Below are 18,208 nucleotides of genomic sequence, written 5' to 3' on the forward strand. Positions count from 1 at the left end.
CCAAACTGGTAGTCGAACATTCAATCTAGTAATATTCAAAGTGGCCATCAAGGGAGTACCAATTTTTCCAAAGAAAGGAAAAGCACGAGGATCCCCTTTTGGGAGGGTACCTTGGTTGGTTTCCACGGGAATATTGACCATATCTAACTTATTCACAAATCCTTCCCTCACGGGAATGTACAAATGACTTTTCAAGGAAGACAGATGCACAATCAAAACCTTTGCCCTTGAGGAGGCAACTCCATAATTTTCGAAAGAAATATCAAAAGCCTTTCAAGATCAGCGGAGTGGTAAGTCAATCACTCAAAATCTAAAGTCCAAAAGTGACCAGACAAAAATACCTAAAGCCAACTATATACAAAGAGAAAAGAGCACTCAACTATAAAGTCCCTAAAGATACAACCAATCAAGCAACTTCCAAGTATTTCCGCTCCGAGTAATGAGGACTGGACACCAAAATACAAGAAAGTGAAGGGACCTTTCGAAGATAGTCTGGGATAATGACGGACCAGGCCTACCAGCGAAGGTATTAGAGGTAGTTACGCTGACCTCTAGACAACAACATTTTCTGGTGCAAGCCCCCAAGCTTCGCAAGGGTGCCCTCCATAAGTACTACTGAAGGTGGTGCAACGTCAACCTCAGGTGCCACGGGATTCCCCTCCACAGCCACTTGTGTGGATTCCTGGGATAGGCAACTATGGACACCAACTCGTATCAGAAGCCGAGCGGAACAATCGTGAGGTAGGATCTGACAAGTAAGAGATGGGGTATCTCTCGTCCTTATCTTCACTAACCCTCGTGCTTAACTCCCAGTCACGGAGCGTTCCCAGTCTCCCTAACACTATTGGATTTCACTATTTAATCAGACTTCTATGTTTTACAAATTAGAGTGGCCTTGGAGAGTTTACTATCCTCTCGCCTAATCCAAGGCCCTAAATAAACTTAAAACTTGTTGGTGTATTCTGATGACAATACAAAAAGTTTTAGTTTATTTTATTAAGCGCTTGATTTTAAATGGTTGTTTTTTAAGTCAAAGGGATAAATGGAAATGAAACCGATGGTGTTGTTATGACACAAAAGAAATTAATGAAAAACTAACTTATATGAAATGCAATCATTTGTTCTTCGATGAAAAGAAATTTCTACTTGGGTTCTACGAAACTTCTATAAAGCAAAAAAAAATTATTTTCTTTTCTTATAGCACACTTCACACTCAAAAAAACTAAAAGTACTATTGATGCTTTAATAATGCAAAACTACCCTAATGCAAGGTGTAATGAAGATGCAAGATCCTAAATCACTCTAAAAACGAAAGCAACTGTTTATAACCATTAATAAGCCAACTTAAGTATTGAAGATAATATCAATTTTGAATGCAAAAATTCTCTCCAAACAAGAAGGACAAATCGCAAAAGATCACAATTCACTTTCAAAAAATGAAAAAGGAACCAAAAACTTGGCTAAAGAAAAGAAAAACAACGTTTTTTAAGATCTTTTATTTTTCAAGAAACAATCAAAACAACCTTTTGAAAGCAAACTAAATGCCACTTAAAACTCAAAGACCGAAAAAGAGCATGAGGAAACTTTGCAAGTTACAAATTCAACAACGAATGAAAACTTGAACTAAAAGGCTTCAACTTGTACTAAACAACCCAAACAGTAGCGAAGAGCTTTGAAAAACTGACCAAGAAGTCAGGAAAGAAACACTTTAAAATTTCTCAAAAAGAAACTTTCAAAAAGCAAGAAAAGGTGTAAGGCTACAAAATGACGGAAAGCAAAGCAAGTAGACCAATAATCGAGCTTAACACTAAGATTGAAAACAATCTGCTGTTTTGGAGGACCAGAACAATCAAGAATCTCTATAAGAAGTCTTGTGTGTCAAAACACAAATCATAAAACTCGCTCAAAAGCAAACCTAGGCCAAAACTTTTCAAACCAAAAGAGAGTTCAAAACAGTAATCTCACTGAATAATAAAATCCTAAACACAGAAATTGACCACTCAGAAACCAAACAGACCAAGAAAGAAATCTTTCTAGGCAGAGAGATTTGAAAAAACCATGCAAAAAATGGTATACGCAACTATGTTCAAGCACAGGGGCATGTACACGCACTTCTGATAAAGGAAACTCGCATATACGCAGGTTCACTTCACAGAAACAGGCGTGTGTACGCTACTATAAACAGACAAAAGTGCGTATACAAAGCTTTGCAAGAAAAGAAGCTAGATCAAAAAGATCAGACTTAAGGTCTGAGACTCTACTGGACCAAACAATACTATCACAACAAGCAAACCAAGAACTCAGCCCTGATTGACACTGAACAACCCAAACTAGGAATAATAAGATTTTTATCCCCAGTAGAGTCACCAATTCTGTTACGGGAATAAGTACCCTAGGGCTTTGGGCTGAAACCCCAACAAAGCAAGAGCAAACTACAATAAGAAACACTCATACAACTCAGACAACATGCTTATATAAACAAACTATGTGATAGTGACCATACAGAGATGTCCTTCGTTTGGGTAGTTCCAGCAGTGTTAAGACCCTCTACAACTCCTGATGATCTTCGAATCTACAAATCAACCAATCCGAACATACATAGTAGCATATAGATAAAGCATTTTAATAAAATCAAATTTATATCATATAAGCAATATGATTAGTTATACATCAAAATAACATTCATACATGAATCACAATAGTATCTGATGCATAAACAAAGTTAATCTCAGGAAGAAGACAATTTTTCTTTTTATTGTAGAAAGCTATAACCAACACGGAGAGAATTCACTTGAGTCTTCTTCTTCCGGCTCCATGCAGAACCATCCTCCAGATCTGTCCAGTCCCAGTCTTCAACAGCCTCCTTCCATAACCAATACCATGATATCTCAAGCAAGTGGGAGGATATCAACACTCAAGGAAACAAGGGTTTCCTGAAACTTGGGGAAGTGCTTGAAGCACAGGGATACTTCAAACTCAGTGAGGGATATTCTCAGTATAGTAATTATATCCCTTCTCCTCCTTAAGGCCTTCCCATAGAAGTCTATTTATACTTCTCCCAATTAGTTTTTTAGTTGGGAAACAGTTGGGCCATAGGCGCTAGGAGGTAATCAACAAGTAAAACCCATGAACTCCATCCATAGTTAAGGAAATATAATTTTTTTAAGTGTTTTAACACATATACGTGGGTTGGGTATTGCTAACCTGCGTGTACACGCTTTTATTTCAGGGAAAAGTAGCGTACAGGGAATAAAACACCGTTTTTAAAATATTTGGACCAAGTCTAGAAGGAGGGGTTGCCCTAGGCCATAAACCAAGCATCACAAATACCAAGGGTGATATTTGGAGCTATAACAGTTGCAGAGTGGGGGAGAAGGGCTGGAGAAGGATAGTTATGCACAATTCTTGGGCTAGTTGCAGAGCGGGGAAGAAGGGAAAGTGGAGAATAGTTCTGCGTAATTTTGGAGATCAGTACAGCCCTGGGTCACAACTCAAGTCATTTCTCTGGTTGGCCAGCGGGGGGCTTGATGGGAGATCTTTCGAGAAGTAAATACTGGATCGAGTTCTGGGACAACTTCTGCGCAGTTCTGGGAATCAGTCAGCTGCCTCATTTCCAAAATTGTGAAGTGCAGGCTGCCCAAAGGAAAACCTCAAGCTCTACGCAGTTCTGGGAAGTAATGTGAGGTCATTGAGATCGGATTCTTGTTGACTGAGAGTTGTCCGTTCGACAGATTTTCGGGAAAATTGACTAAGTGTGAAAGCAAGTGTACTTAAGCATACACGACAATGCGATCATACACTTAGCATGACTCGACGACAAGACACCTCAAACCAACAAGACAACATGTGCTTAGTGAGACTGACTCAAAGGTTAAGGGTGATAAGTGTGACAATTGAAATATGTCTTCAAATGACCGTGACGACACTTGTGTGACAGTTTTTACAACTTTATGTGTGAGTGTGACCGATGTCGACAGAGTGAAAACAACTCATACACAGAAAGACAAACCTTCCAAATTCCAAAACAAACATGCAAGCATGACATAGCGATCAACATGCCGAAAAGACGACCGGTGGTCGATCAAGCGAAAATGGTATGAAGACTCGACAAGAGCTCGTGGGATGAGCCCGAGTGTTTGCGACCATCAAGGGGAAAAGCCAAGGAAGGCTCCAAAATTTGGATGCAGGCCAAAATTTTGGAGGGTGTTGCAGTCGCTACAACACTTAGTGACACACTGGTTGAATATCAACTTCTTTGTTTCGTTTCATTTACAGCATAGGGCCTTGGCCTTTCAGGAAGTATTGATTCATTTTGTAGGTTACTTTGGCATCCCCACTTACCCCATGGACATACATGGTTCAACCTCATACCAACTCAGTCAAACACAACAAAATTTTCAGCTAGATCACATGTTTCAAAATTGGAAAGGGTAGTTTGGTTTGTGAGATTAAGAATTGTAGAGTATAAGTTTTCATCTCTGGTGTTGCTCCATTGCGAGCAGGCCTAAACAATATCTGGCGAAGTCATGCAGGAACACAAGCATTTCTCCACTACCAACGAGCCTGATAAATACCCCGATGGAGTTTCCTGGTTTACCTCTCTGCGCAGGAAGCCTTTCTCTTCTTTTGCCTTTGTATTTTTTTTTTTTAAGAGGAATGTGAATAGGCACTTATTTATTTTTGGGGCAGATGAGGGATCCCAACTTACTAAGAGCAGAAGAGGTTGTTCCTTCATAGAAGCATGTAAGACCTATGATTTAGGTTTTCTCGTTTAGTTTTTTCCCCTTCTCTGTTTCTACTAATTGGATCAAGCTTGAACACACAGAGCAAAATACTACATGGGGTTTCCTAGTTTGGACACAAGTTCATGGTTTGACCAGAGCTTCCCTTACAGATGGACATATTTTCCGTCTTGACTTCATCGGCCAAAAGTTACAACCAAACACAAAGAAGACGAACACATGACTGGACAAGTGCTACAGTGTCACAAGACTCTTTAAACTCAGCCACATACTTATTCAAAAGCCAGAACACAATATAGGAAGCACTTATTTACAAAACAAAATGACAAGACAACCAAAACAAAGCAAAAACAGTAAAGTAGAAAATCAAAACAAAAATAACAAAGCAATAGAGCAACAGTAAGCATTCTATGTACATAGGCGGGGCGTGGCCCCAGATTACTGAAAATAAAATTTTAAATCTTGGCCATTGACAGGAAGGTTGTCAATCCTCTTGTCAAGTGATTGCAAGTGATACATGTGTTGGCCAAGTTTTTCGTGAACTGTGTACGGACCAGATACTGGAACTTCATATGTTTGTCTTTGTCTTCGTGGGGTTTATCCCACTTCAAGACTAAGTCACCCACAATGAAGCTAGCGTTCCCTGCAGATTTTCGATCAAACCATCTCTTGATATGGTTCTATTGGAGTGAATATTTTTCTTTTGCTTTCATCCATTCTTCTTGTAACTTGTATAATGTGTCCATCCTACGCTGAATCAATAAACACATCTTGCCTTGGGACTCTTGGGATAACTGGAGAGTACGCAAGTAGATATTGGGTGGCAAGATGGCTTCGTTTCTATATACGAGGAAGTATGGAGATGTGTTCAGAGAGGGCTTCGGTGTAACTCGGTCAACCCAAAGTGCATTCACCAGGGCAGAATGGCAATTTCGCTACTCAGAGTAAATGGTCTTTTTGATGTTGCGAATAAGATTTTTGTTTGTCGATTCAGCAAGGCCATTTCCCTGCAGGTAATAGTTAGTTGAATGTTTAAGCACAATACCATATTGTAATGCAAAATCATACAGTTTCAACTAATGGAAGTAGGTTGCATTATCAAAAACAAATGATACAAGAATGCCAAACCTTGATATGATGTTTTGTTGAAGGAAGTTGATGACTTCTTGGTCATTCACTTGTTTGTGAGAAACTTATTTTGTCCACCGCGTGAAGTAATTTGTAGCAGTCAGAATGTAGCGATGTTGTTTTGATGAATGCGGGAATATTTCCCCAATGATGTCTAAGCCCCACTGTTGGAATGGTTCGTCCACGGTGTTGTTTTGATGAATGCGGGAATGTTTCCCCAATTATGTATAAGCCCCACTGTTAAAATGGTTCGTCCACTGCAACAGATTGCAGTGGGGTCGCTGACCTTTGAGTTCCGTTGGCGCATCGCTGACAGACCAGGCACTTGCGGGCATAAGCATGTGCATCTTTAAACAATGTGGGCCAGCAGGAACTGGCACTCATGACTTTATGCACAATTGTGTTACCCACTAAGTGACCTTCGACTGGTGCGTCATGCATTTCACGTAACACTCTTTCAATCTTATGCCTCCAAGCACCTGAGAAAAATTATGTTGTTGTGCTTTCTGTAAAGCACTTCGTGCACCAACTGGTAAGATAAGGCTTTGAGGAAAATTTCCCTCTTCTGCCACATGGAAAAGTGAGAGGGCATGGTGCCGTGTTCAAGGTACTAGTGCACTTCTTCGTACCAAGAGTTGTCATGTGAAGTATACAAAAATAATAATAGATTTTTTTTGTGAAAACCTCGTTATTACCAAGTTGACTGACACTCAGGCCCGGATTTGGGACAAAGAACAAATAAAATCAAAGGCATCTAATGATAATGGAGTCATCTAAGGAGGCGGAGGAATTGCCCGGACAACCAAAAGTGGTAAGAATCCGGGTAAAAAAAAATTCAAAAAATCTTGTAAAAGCAGTGTTTGAATTATATTTTTGATGGTGGAAATGGATTCAACACCATCAAAAACTTTTAGGGCACCTAAAATTATAAATTTTGACACCTTTTATGTGGATTTACAAAAATCCCTTGCGGATTTTTTCATAACATGGCCGCAGTTTCCATAACTTTCAGGGGAAAAAAACATAATTGTTAGACTATGGCAATGATAACTGGATAAAGAAATCATTACACACCACCAAAAGAAACGCGGGTTGCATGGACCAACATAATCCACACTTTAGTCAGACGCTTTGATTAATATTCCTCTCCAAATTACACGCAAAGCACCACACTTTAGTCAGGTTTGATTAATATTATGTCACTCAACTCAATTACATGCAAAGCACCACAACATATGTATCATTATGAACCTCACAAAGAATATATATGACAAAAACGTGATGTTTATTCTCCCATCAACTTTAAATTTTGTTCCTCTGTTCATTCTCCTATGTTGTTTTTTTTACCTTTAAATTCGTATAAACTTTACTTTTCTCTAACTTTAGATGATTAGACTTCTTTTGGTTTTCTTGAGTTTCGTTCATTCTCCCAAATTGCTGCATCATAGTGCGGAGGTTGCTCGGGCTTGACCAAAGGATTGTAATCTTCTCATATTTTCTGACTGATGCAATATACAGATAGCAGGGGTTTTCAGTTGCGCCTTTCCCCAGGAGATCACTGCGTAATGTGTTGATTGAATTCTTCCTCTTGTATGCTTTGTGATTTCTCAATTGATTAATTGTTTATGCTGATGAGTAGAGTAGATTCAAGTCTTTTGTTTTAGAAAATTACATAAGTAGTTTGAATCTACAAGGAATTTCTACAACCTTAACTATGGTGACTATTGTTTAGCTAAGAGTATTGAACACAAAGGGTGGGAAATAATGGATGTCCCGCACCAAAAAACATTTTTTAACCAATATTGGGGCCCCATATAGGTTCAAAACTCAATTAACCTACCTAGTGTGCTTGTGGGTAGTGGCACTTAGCTAAAGTGTATATGGGCACTCCCCTTGACTTGACCTCAGGCTTCCTTGGTGACAAGTGGGAAGTCTACTAGTTCCCTTGATAAGAAAAATGGTGGTAAGACCATTAAGCTAGGATGAACAATGGTTGTCCCACACAAGAAATCATTTGTTGACCAAAATTGGGGCCCTTCTAAGGTTTTGAACTTAGTTTACTTACATGAAATGGGGCATTGAGTACCTTTTATAAGACTTATTTGAAAATGTGGCCCTTTTAATTTTAAAAACTTTTTTTATGTGCTTTTTTAAGCGTAACATTCCTTTTTCTCGAGTTAGTTTGGAAGTCATTTTTCGTGGAACTCATCTAACTTACTCTGAAAAACCACTTGTATCTAAGGAGTTAATCTTCAATTACCAATGTAATAAAGGATATATACACTTAAATAAATAGATATTTCTGAATTCAAGTTTCTGTGATCCATAATGAATTACTAAAAGTTTTTCGGTAGAAATCATATAACTGAATTATTTTGGCGTACGCATTTTGAAACCAAACAGTGTGGTTCATCATCAGGACCAGATGAAGAGGCACACCATGGCAACCACGTAAATAGAGAGCAATGTAGAGAAAATATTTTTTTTTACAAGGTGGGAAAACCTATCATAACTGAGTTTTCAAACCAAGAGTGAGGACAACCATCTTTGGTTACTTCAGTTTTCAAACCAAGAGTGAGGACAACCATCTTTGGTTGCTATCCTGGAATGTAGGCTGACTCATCAACCTTATTCAAAGAAAACTAGCTAAATGCTTATTTGCCTTGAGAAATTTACCCTGTTCCCTGTTTCCTTATGTTCAAGGAAAAGAAACTTCTTATCGGACATACTCCAAGCCTATAAATAAATGGATATTAAATAAATAACATTAATAAATTAAAATTAATTATATATATAAATTTATAATTTTTTAATTAATATAAATAATAATAAGATTGTAATATTTTATTATTTAAATTATTATTTTTAAATATATAAATAAATTTAACATATTGTTAAAAATATTTGTTAAATTTTAAATAAAAATAATAATAAAACATATCTATAATATTGAAATGATCTATTTGATTAGTTAAATATAATCATTACAAATCCCTTTTAATCCCTTTTAAGATGTTTATACGGTTGATTTATAAACTCTATATCTTAATATATATATGTTTTTGGAAAATATGTAGGGATGTATATTTGTTATAGAAATTTTAGGATGTCAATTTGTTTTTTCGTTTCAAGAAATTGTGTATTTTGTTTGAAATGACTAATTGGCAGAAGTTCCATCCATTATCACAGATATGAAATTAAATAATAAAATAAAAAATAATTTTTTAAATAAAAATAAACTTTAAATTATATTTTCCATTTATTTTTTATAAATTTTGATAAATTTATATTAAAATTTTATATATTTTTTCATATAAACAGGATACATATAAATAGGATACATGGTACATAAAGTTAAATATAATAAAAAATTATTTTCTTTTATTTATTTATAAAAGTAAATTTAATTTATAAATAAAATAATAAAATTTATGATATAATTTTAAGTAAAAAAAAAATTTGTTATTTAAAATATATTTTTGAACGTATATATAGATTCAATAAGGTAAAATATTAAAAAGCGTTCAAATAACACTTCAATTTTACCTATTAAACTCAAGTTTCTAAAAATAGGTGTCATATTCGGAAACTCCTATTTCATAGACCATAGAAAAGTAAATGCTGCCTGACATGCGAGGCAGATAGCTTTCGCCCTCTGAGTGAGAGCACGCGAATCAAGATAGCAGCCTGGAGAAAAAAGGCGAAAGCTATATCAAACAGCATTTACTTTTCTATGATCTATGAAATAAAAATTTCCATCATATTGAATTAAAATCGGATTGAAATATATACCACAAATTTAGATATCAATAGTACAGCCAAATATACGGCGTTTTAAGCATCATCGCTGATTGCATGATAATAGACGGTCCAAAAACCCATAAAGTTCGATCGTTGTAAAAGTCAATCCTTACGCCCGACAATAGAATTTATTAGATTGCGGGTGAAAGGTAATTTGGAGATTCGAAAAGATTAAAGGAGGTAAAAGGACAGGGACATTTCTAAAATGGAGGCTATCAAATTTGAATCTCGCCCATAGTCGCCAAGGTCGATAACTACCACCACCGCTTTTTTCACTAAAGGCGGCGCGGAGAAACGGGGAACTTTTAGCCGCTGATGAATGTGAAGAAAACGCCTGATCGGCGACATTGGTCGCGAAGAAAAGCTCGCACCGTATCTCCTGAATAGTTAAAAAATGGAATTATATTTCATTTCTTTTTTGAGGTACATATTCTCTTGGCCGCTATGAGTCAGTGGCCCATTGGTTGTCACACAGCATCCCCCAATTCTGTTGCTATAAATTGCAACCTCCTCTTGCAAGAAAGACACACACGCGCACATGTGATGACCCCGTAAAACATGTAATTATGAAAAGTTACCATGGTAAGAAACTAATGTGAACTGTTAATTACTGTTGTTAAATGATATTACTTTATTTATGAAATGGAAGATATTTTTGGAAAAATGCTGGCAGCCTCCTGAGGGAGGATTCTTAAAGAAAAAGAAACAGTTATAAAACTGAAAAAGAAACTAACCATTCAGCCAGGAAAAGTCCTGGGAGGGAAAACCCCTGGGCTGTTGGGACAGACAGGGGGAGAGAAATTGCAAGACAGAAAAAGAAAGAAAAGGAGGGTTAAGTCTGGTAAGGACCAAATAACCCTAGCACAACAGTGCATGAGTCTTGTTGAGGGCTGCAGGCCTGCAAGACAGCTCGGGGGGAGAATCCAGCGTATTGATGGATCTCATGGTTGGGAGGATAAGAGCAAGCATGTAAATTAGAGGTGAACTTCTGGAGCGTTAACTATTGTGCCTAACAGACCAGGTATGAACTATTCACCAGAATTATATTTCTGTATTAGTATGCTGGGTGTATGGATGGAGAGTATAGTTGCACCTGAGTTCTGTTGCTAACTAGATCATATAATATTTAAACAGTTGCTAAGAGTGCTTAGAACTGGCTATTCAGACATAAACAGAGATTATCTGCTACATTCTTTGCATGTTAACTGTAAGAATCGAAGTATGATAACTGTAAATAAGATGTTGCATGATAACTGTAAAGAGAACGATGCATGATAACTGTAAAGAGGACGATGCATGATAAACTGTAAGGAACGATGCATGCTAACTGTATGAAAGAAATGCATGTTAACCGTATAGAAACTGATGCTCATTACGGTATGGAAGTCGATGCATATCTGTATAGAAACATTACAATGGTCCCGAAAGACCATAACTTTATGCAGAAGACGTGAGTGCATAGTAGAAAATGCATTTAACTATGCAATAGTGGAAGGGGTTATTAGTAAACATAACAATATAATGATTATGGAAACAATAGAATGGCACATAGATTGGTCGTGCTCTATAACAGCCAAGAAGCATATTGAGACATTAAGTGCGGTCCATAGTATATGGTAAAGCCGTTCCAAAGTGAACCCATCGGGCTATAAACCTAGGGTTTAGTCTCATTATACACGAAACAGATAAAAGACGATTACTGTATTACCCCAGAATGCAAACAAATAATATCATCAGCATAGTAACAGTGACATGGTGTCACAGAACCGCCGTGGTAGACAGTCGCTTAACCGCCATATGCAGTCATGCATTGACTAGCGAAATGGGCATGCCATAGGCGAAACCCTCGACTCTGTTAAGCAGAGGAAAGATAATAACTTTAAATCGAAAAGAACTCTGTACATTTGAAGGGCCAGTTCATATGCAAATAGATAAACCAGATAATAACTTTAATGAAACGGCACTGTGCATTTGGAAAGCAAGTTCATATGCATATAGACAAAACAAGTTATTACTGTAATTTAACCCACATGGAGACATATCCATCATACTCAAAGGAGGAAGGAAGTATATATATATTAACCGCGTGATAAGTGAAACCCCGGAGGGTACAGTAACAGACTGTCCATAAATGTCCAGAGAGCCGAGGAACAAACCCTGGCCTCTTCATGAATCCAGATACACTTTGAAAGATCACAAATATTACCTAAACAGCAAGAGAACTGAGATAAACATATATTCCAACTTAAATTGAGTCCATCTGGTTCCGGCAAGGGAGGCCGTGAACTATAGAAGCCAAATATACAAATTCTGGGCGAGGTACCAAAAAATACATATATCATAAGACTGTATAACCAGATTAGATGCGGGTTTCGGCATGGCAAGGCCGACCGCTAATCTCAATCAGGGTTTGGGGCCGAACAGAGGAACCCTGAGACAACAAGAAGAGTTGCCATGAGGAACCCTCAGGCCAAGGAAAAACGATACAAGTAAACCCTCAAGTAAAAACCCTCAGTCATCTGAACAAATCGAAGCTCTGCATCAACTCGTGGAGGATAAATACCTGGGAGTATTTCGGATGCATGATCTATCCTTGAGCGGCAGGAGGACCGAGAGGTAAAACCCTGCAAACAACGAACGCTGGAAGTTAGTCATGAATGTAATAACCGAAAACCATAAACCCTGTGAAATCAAGACATTGAGTATATAAATGTTCATCAGCTGTAACGAAACTCTGAAATCGGCGGTCAGATTACCTGGAATGGCTGGGCAAGACCTGGCATACGATGGAGACAAAGAGTCGTTGAGCTGAACGAGCATTCGGCAAAACCAATAGGTGCAAATGAACCTGAATCATGCGGCTTGTGGTATATAAAACCCGCTAAACCCTGGAACTTTTGTGAACCCTTAGATCTGTTCAGGAAATCCTCGCCGTCCATCCAAGCGGAGGAATGGCGCGCAAACCTCAGCGTGCTCCCCGAGACTTCACATGGCCCTTGCACGGTGCTAGACACCTGGCCAAGGTAGGTGAAGGCATTTACATTTCCGTCACACCTGGCATCGGAGTTTAATCGGAACAGCAAGCCAATTGATAACCTTTGCCCCTATCCGATCACCCAGGTTTCGTATGGTAATAAACCAGAAAGTAAAACCCTGTGTATTAGGTTGAACATATGTATATGCGAACCATGATAGCGCATCGGTATTTGAGAGCCAATATATATACATGTGTATAGTAATGTTCATGATCGAATATGTATATGGTTGGTCATAAAGTATTAGAGTTGTAATCAATTTTTTTTTTTTATTTGCTATTTTTACCGTGGAGTTGTGACAATGTGGTATCAGAGCCAAGTTTCAAAACTGTGGCCTCTGGAGCAGTAAGATCCAGCTGCATGGAAGATTATCATATAGTACATATATGAGGAAGAATTAATTCAGCTAACTGTTTTCCTGTTTATTAATTAGGAAATAATTAGAGAAACAACAATTCGCTAATAGTCAACAATAAAGATGGAGGAAATGCAGGGAGCTGACAGCATTCCTCGGGAAAATCCAGAGCTGTGGGTACAACTTGGTGTAGAGACACGCAGTACCAATCTGGCGATATTAGAAACTGTTCAAGAACTGAGAAGGGAGATGGCACGTTTGCGAGAAGACAACGCGCGATTAACAGTGGAACAAGAAAGAATACTGAAGAGTTTGTCGGACAGACAAAATCCACCAGTAGCCAACCCCAGTGCCGATCAGCAAAGAGCAACTGGGGAGCGGAATTACCCAACTGCACCTGAAATTTCAGAGGAAAAGGAGGATCATTCTGATAATGTACTGGAACAACAAACCTCAAAACGACAGAAAATGGAATTGCAGGGGGAATTCCGGAAAATTAAACCTCCACATTTCGATGGGGAACAGGAGGAAGCAGCAGAAGCATGGTTAATTAACATGAACAAGTATTTCCAGTTGTACGAGTATGACCAGAATTTGAAGGCACGACTGGCCATCTTTCAGCTACAAGGCAAGGCAACTCTGTGGTGGGAAGAAACCAAGATTGTGAAAGGAGTGAATGAGCAGAGTATCATGTGGGAAAAATTTCAAAAATACTTCAAGGAGAGATACTTAACCGAGCGATTCTATGATGAGAAAGCACGGGAGTTCCATGATTTACGACTGGGACAGCAGTCTATGGACGAGTTTATTAATCGCTTCACTTCCTTGCTTCGCTACGTGCCCTATATTAAAGAGGAGAAGGCCAAGGTGCAGAGATTTGTGAGCAGTCTACCTGCTTATATAAGGGAACGCATTGAGTTTGATAATCCCAGAACAATGGATGAGGCGATTCGTAAGGCACGAATCTGTTACCAGCAAAACAAACAAAAAGGAGACATTTCAAATAAAAGATGGAATGAAAGAAAGGGCAACAGAATTGCTGGTAATAATAATAAAGGGAGTCGCAATAATGGCAGCAAGGGTGCTGGTAAGGGACAGATGAGCAGAAATGTAGCAAAGAGTACCTTTCGGACTAAACCAAGTGAGAGCAGAATCAGTGAACCACCTGTCAAGTCAGACCTTGAGGGGATGACCAGACCTCCAGTCCAATGTTGGGGTTGTGGGGGACCACACTACGTTAAGAACTGCCCTCAGCGTAAAGGAGTGGACCAAATATCTCAGATCCAAGAAGCCTCGACTGTTGGAGAAGTGGCGCGCAGCATGCCAAGAATTAACGCAGCCTTGGATGACCGTCAAGCGGAATACCAGCCGACCATGGTGGAGTTTGAAGGTAAAATTTCAAATCTTTCTATAGCTGTTCTTATTGACCCAGGAGCTACTTTAAGTTATGTTAGCCCAAAAATAGTAGAACAGTGTAAGTTATCTGCTGAAAAGTTTAGGAACCCATGGCTGGTACAGCTAGCCACAGGAGCTAAGAGACGAGTCTTAGCCAAAATTAATAACTGTCCTTTCAGCATAGCAGGGCAGCCAATTACAGCAGACCTGAATGTACTTCCATTGGGGTCCTACGACATCCTGATTGGTATGGATTGGCTGGAAAAACATTGGTCGTTGGTAAACTGTAAGACCAAAACCATCTATTACAAGGATGACTTGGGGCAGCAGCAAGAGTTGCAGGGGATTAAACACCCTATACAGATCCGACCTATCACTGCTTCTCAGCTAGCTAAATGTCTCTGAAAGAAGTGCCAGATTTACGCTATTCAAGTGGGTTATGCAAACCAGAAAGACAAAATATCTGCATTAGACAGCATTCCGGTAGTGCAGGAATTTGTGGATGTTTTTCCTGAAGAGGTACCAGGACTGCCTCCAAAAAGAGATATAGATTTTACTATAGAGTTAACACCAGGGGCAGCCCCGGTGTCACGGGCACCGTACCGGATGAGCGTACCCGAGTTGACAGAATTAAAAATGCAACTACAAGAGTTGCTGGATAAGAATTATATCCGCCCCAGCGTGTCACCGTGGGGAGCTCCAGTATTATTTGTCAAAAAGAAAGATGGAACTCTCCGTATGTGTATAGACTATCGTCAGCTGAACAAGCTCACGATTAAGAACAAATACCCCTTGCCTCGGATTGACGAACTCTTTGATCAGGTGAAGGGAGCAAAGGTTTTCTCCAAGATCGATTTGCGATCTGGTTATCATCAGATCAGAATTAAAGAAGAGGACATCGCCAAAACCGCTTTCAGAACACGCTACGGGCATTACGAGTTTGTGGTGCTGCCCTTTGGCTTGACCAATGCACCCGCCACCTTTATGTGTTTGATGAACAGCGTGTTTCACCGGTTTTTGGACAAATTCGTGTTGATATTCATTGATGATATTCTGATATATTCCCGTTCCCATGAGGAACACAAAGAGCACCTAAGGATGGTGTTGCAAACTCTTCGGGAACATCAGCTATATGCTAAGTTTAGTAAGTGTGACTTTTTCAAGGAGGAAATTGATCCGGATTTAAGCAGGAACGCAACAAATTATAGAGATAACCATAAATACAGAGATGCAATAACCATAAACACATAGATGCAGCGGAAATAATGATTCATTTCATTAATGGAAAATACTGAATACAACCAGAAATGGAAATAAACCAGCTAGGGCGATGGTAGCTATCTCTGAGAAGAGATGTGCGGCTACATGCCTCTGAACTGTTCCGAACTGTCTTACAATGAGGCTCGAAGGCCTATTTATTGTTGAGAAACAATGGAAAACCCTTCACATACCGAAACCTAACCCTAGAAGATGAAACGCCAAATTGTGGGCCCCGTTTGGGTAAATTGGTACATCAATTTCCCGGGGTCGTAACTTTGGCATACGATCTCCGTTTGACGCGTACGATAGCTCGTTAGAAAGATCTATCCGAGTACTACCACTTTGGGGGGCAACCATAGGGCTCGATCGCCCCAGAATTCCAAAAAAACGTCGTTTAGGGCCTCAAAACGGCTCCGGAAGTTCAGGACCCGAAAAACTGCTAAAAATACTAAACTGTGCTACAATTAAGGAAACTGAAAAGACTGAAAGAGACAGTTGTGAGGGTCCAAATGGGTTGGTGGGTGGCCACCAACATCCACCTGGATCATTCCTCCCCCCTTAGGAAGCAATGGTCCCCATTGCGTTGAGTTCCTCCATCTGCTGAACTTGTCCTGCAATCTCTGATGTGTCCAGTGATGGTGGGAAGCATGGTCGACGATGATCCACATTGAACACTCGGTGCAAACGAAGGAATGGAGGAATGCTGTGCTTCAAAGCATTGTTTCCCATAGCCTTGGTACTGCTGTGAGGACCATGTCGGAGTGGTCGGAGCTTCTGATGGGCTCTTGTAAGGCGTTCTTTCTGCAGATGTAACCAAACTTTGTTGCCCACCTGAAACTTATGTGGTACCCCTGTGGGTGAGGAGAATTTGTTCCTATGTTCTGTCATGACTGTATCCCTTTGCTGCTGCTGCTGCTGCGTGTAGGAACCCTTTGCAGGGGTCATGGATGTAGCAACGATCTTCCCCTTATTTTGAGAGTGAACCAGACAGATGAATTTCCTGGTCTGTGATATGAGCTCGCTGCCTTTCTTGGTAGTGATCAAGGATGTGGCAGTAGGTGGGGCTACCTCTGGTATCCTGTATAATGAATTATTCAAAGAAATAATGACAGCACGAGGCCTGGACTCATGCACAGCATGTCGCCTCCATAAGTATGGCTGGCCTAATAGTACATCACAAACATCCAGAGGTGTAACATCACACAATACCTCGTCTGTGAAGGGTTTGATGCTGTAGGGAAGGCGGCACTGCTGGCGAACTTTCAGATCTCGTCCTTCATGAAGCCACCCGATACTGTATGGCTGTGGGTGTGGTGTAGTTGGTAGGCCCAACCGCTTCACGACCTCTGCTGAAACCAGGTTCTTTTGGCTACCACTGTCGACAATGAATTGCAGCGGTGAACCCTTCACCCACATCTGTGAGTGGAAAAGACGCTCCCCCTCCTCTGGATCTTCTGGCTCATTTTTCTTGATCTTGGCAGTGGCAACAGTGGCGCTGGGATCCGCATCAATGATCTGCTTCCCTTTGCCATTCCCCTTGTCGGGTTCTGGCTCAGGGTCAGAATATGCATATGATTCGGAAGCCTTCAACTCGGCCACCAACGACTGCTTGGTCCGACACTCACTTGTGTTATGAGTGGGACTCTTGTGGAACTCACACCACTTTCCTGTGTCCTTCTTCGGTTTCGTGGTGTTGTTCTTTTCTTGTGGCTTTGACGGGTTATCTTGGGTCACCCCGCCTTGGCTTTGTCCTTTGGGCTTCAGATTTGTAGATCCAAAGTCTCGCTTCTTCTGTTTGAACTTTTGCTCGATTTTGACAGCGTATCGGTATGCTGTGCCGAGTGAGGAGATGTTCAAGAACACCATCTCTTCTTGGATGTATTTGTGCAGGCAGCCGCGGTATTTGAGTACCAGATGCAGCTCAGAATCTTTGATACCCAACTGTGTGCGAAGGGTATGAAAAATTTTTGTGAACTCCGGCACATCTTGGTCTCGTCCCTGTCGCAGTGTGGTCCATTTGATGTATTTGTCCTCATAGCTTCCGACAGGGTAGTACTGCTCTTTGATGGCATCCCGGAAGTCATTCCAAGTGGGTGCAGCTGAAAATAGTGAGCCTGTATTTTCATCCTTCTGCTCGCAGTAGGTTTCCCACCAGTCCTTGACGTGGGGGGCTGCTTTGAGAAGAGCAAAAACAATCTTTTCCCGACTTGAAAATTCATGAACAGAAAAATACCCATCTAGCAGATTTAACCATTTATCTACGGCATCTGCGTCTATTTGACCCTCGAATATGGGGATTTCAAAATTAACTTGTACCTTGAAGGGTGTGGCATTTCCAGAGTCGCTGTTGGAAGCCGATGCGTCGCCTCTGGGTAGCCGCTGAAGGATCTGCGCAAAGCTATCCATCATCGCGTTCCGTTGTCGCTCGAGGGCTTCTTCGAGCAAGATTTTGATAGGATCTCCTGCCCCCTCGTCTTTCTTCTCATCCGCCA

The sequence above is a fragment of the Pinus tabuliformis genome, chromosome Q (genome assembly GCF_031772625.1).
Source record: "Pinus tabuliformis cultivar Carrire ecotype Pingquan chromosome Q, CPIR1, whole genome shotgun sequence".
In the NCBI taxonomy this organism is placed as follows: Eukaryota; Viridiplantae; Streptophyta; class Pinopsida; order Pinales; family Pinaceae; genus Pinus; species Pinus tabuliformis.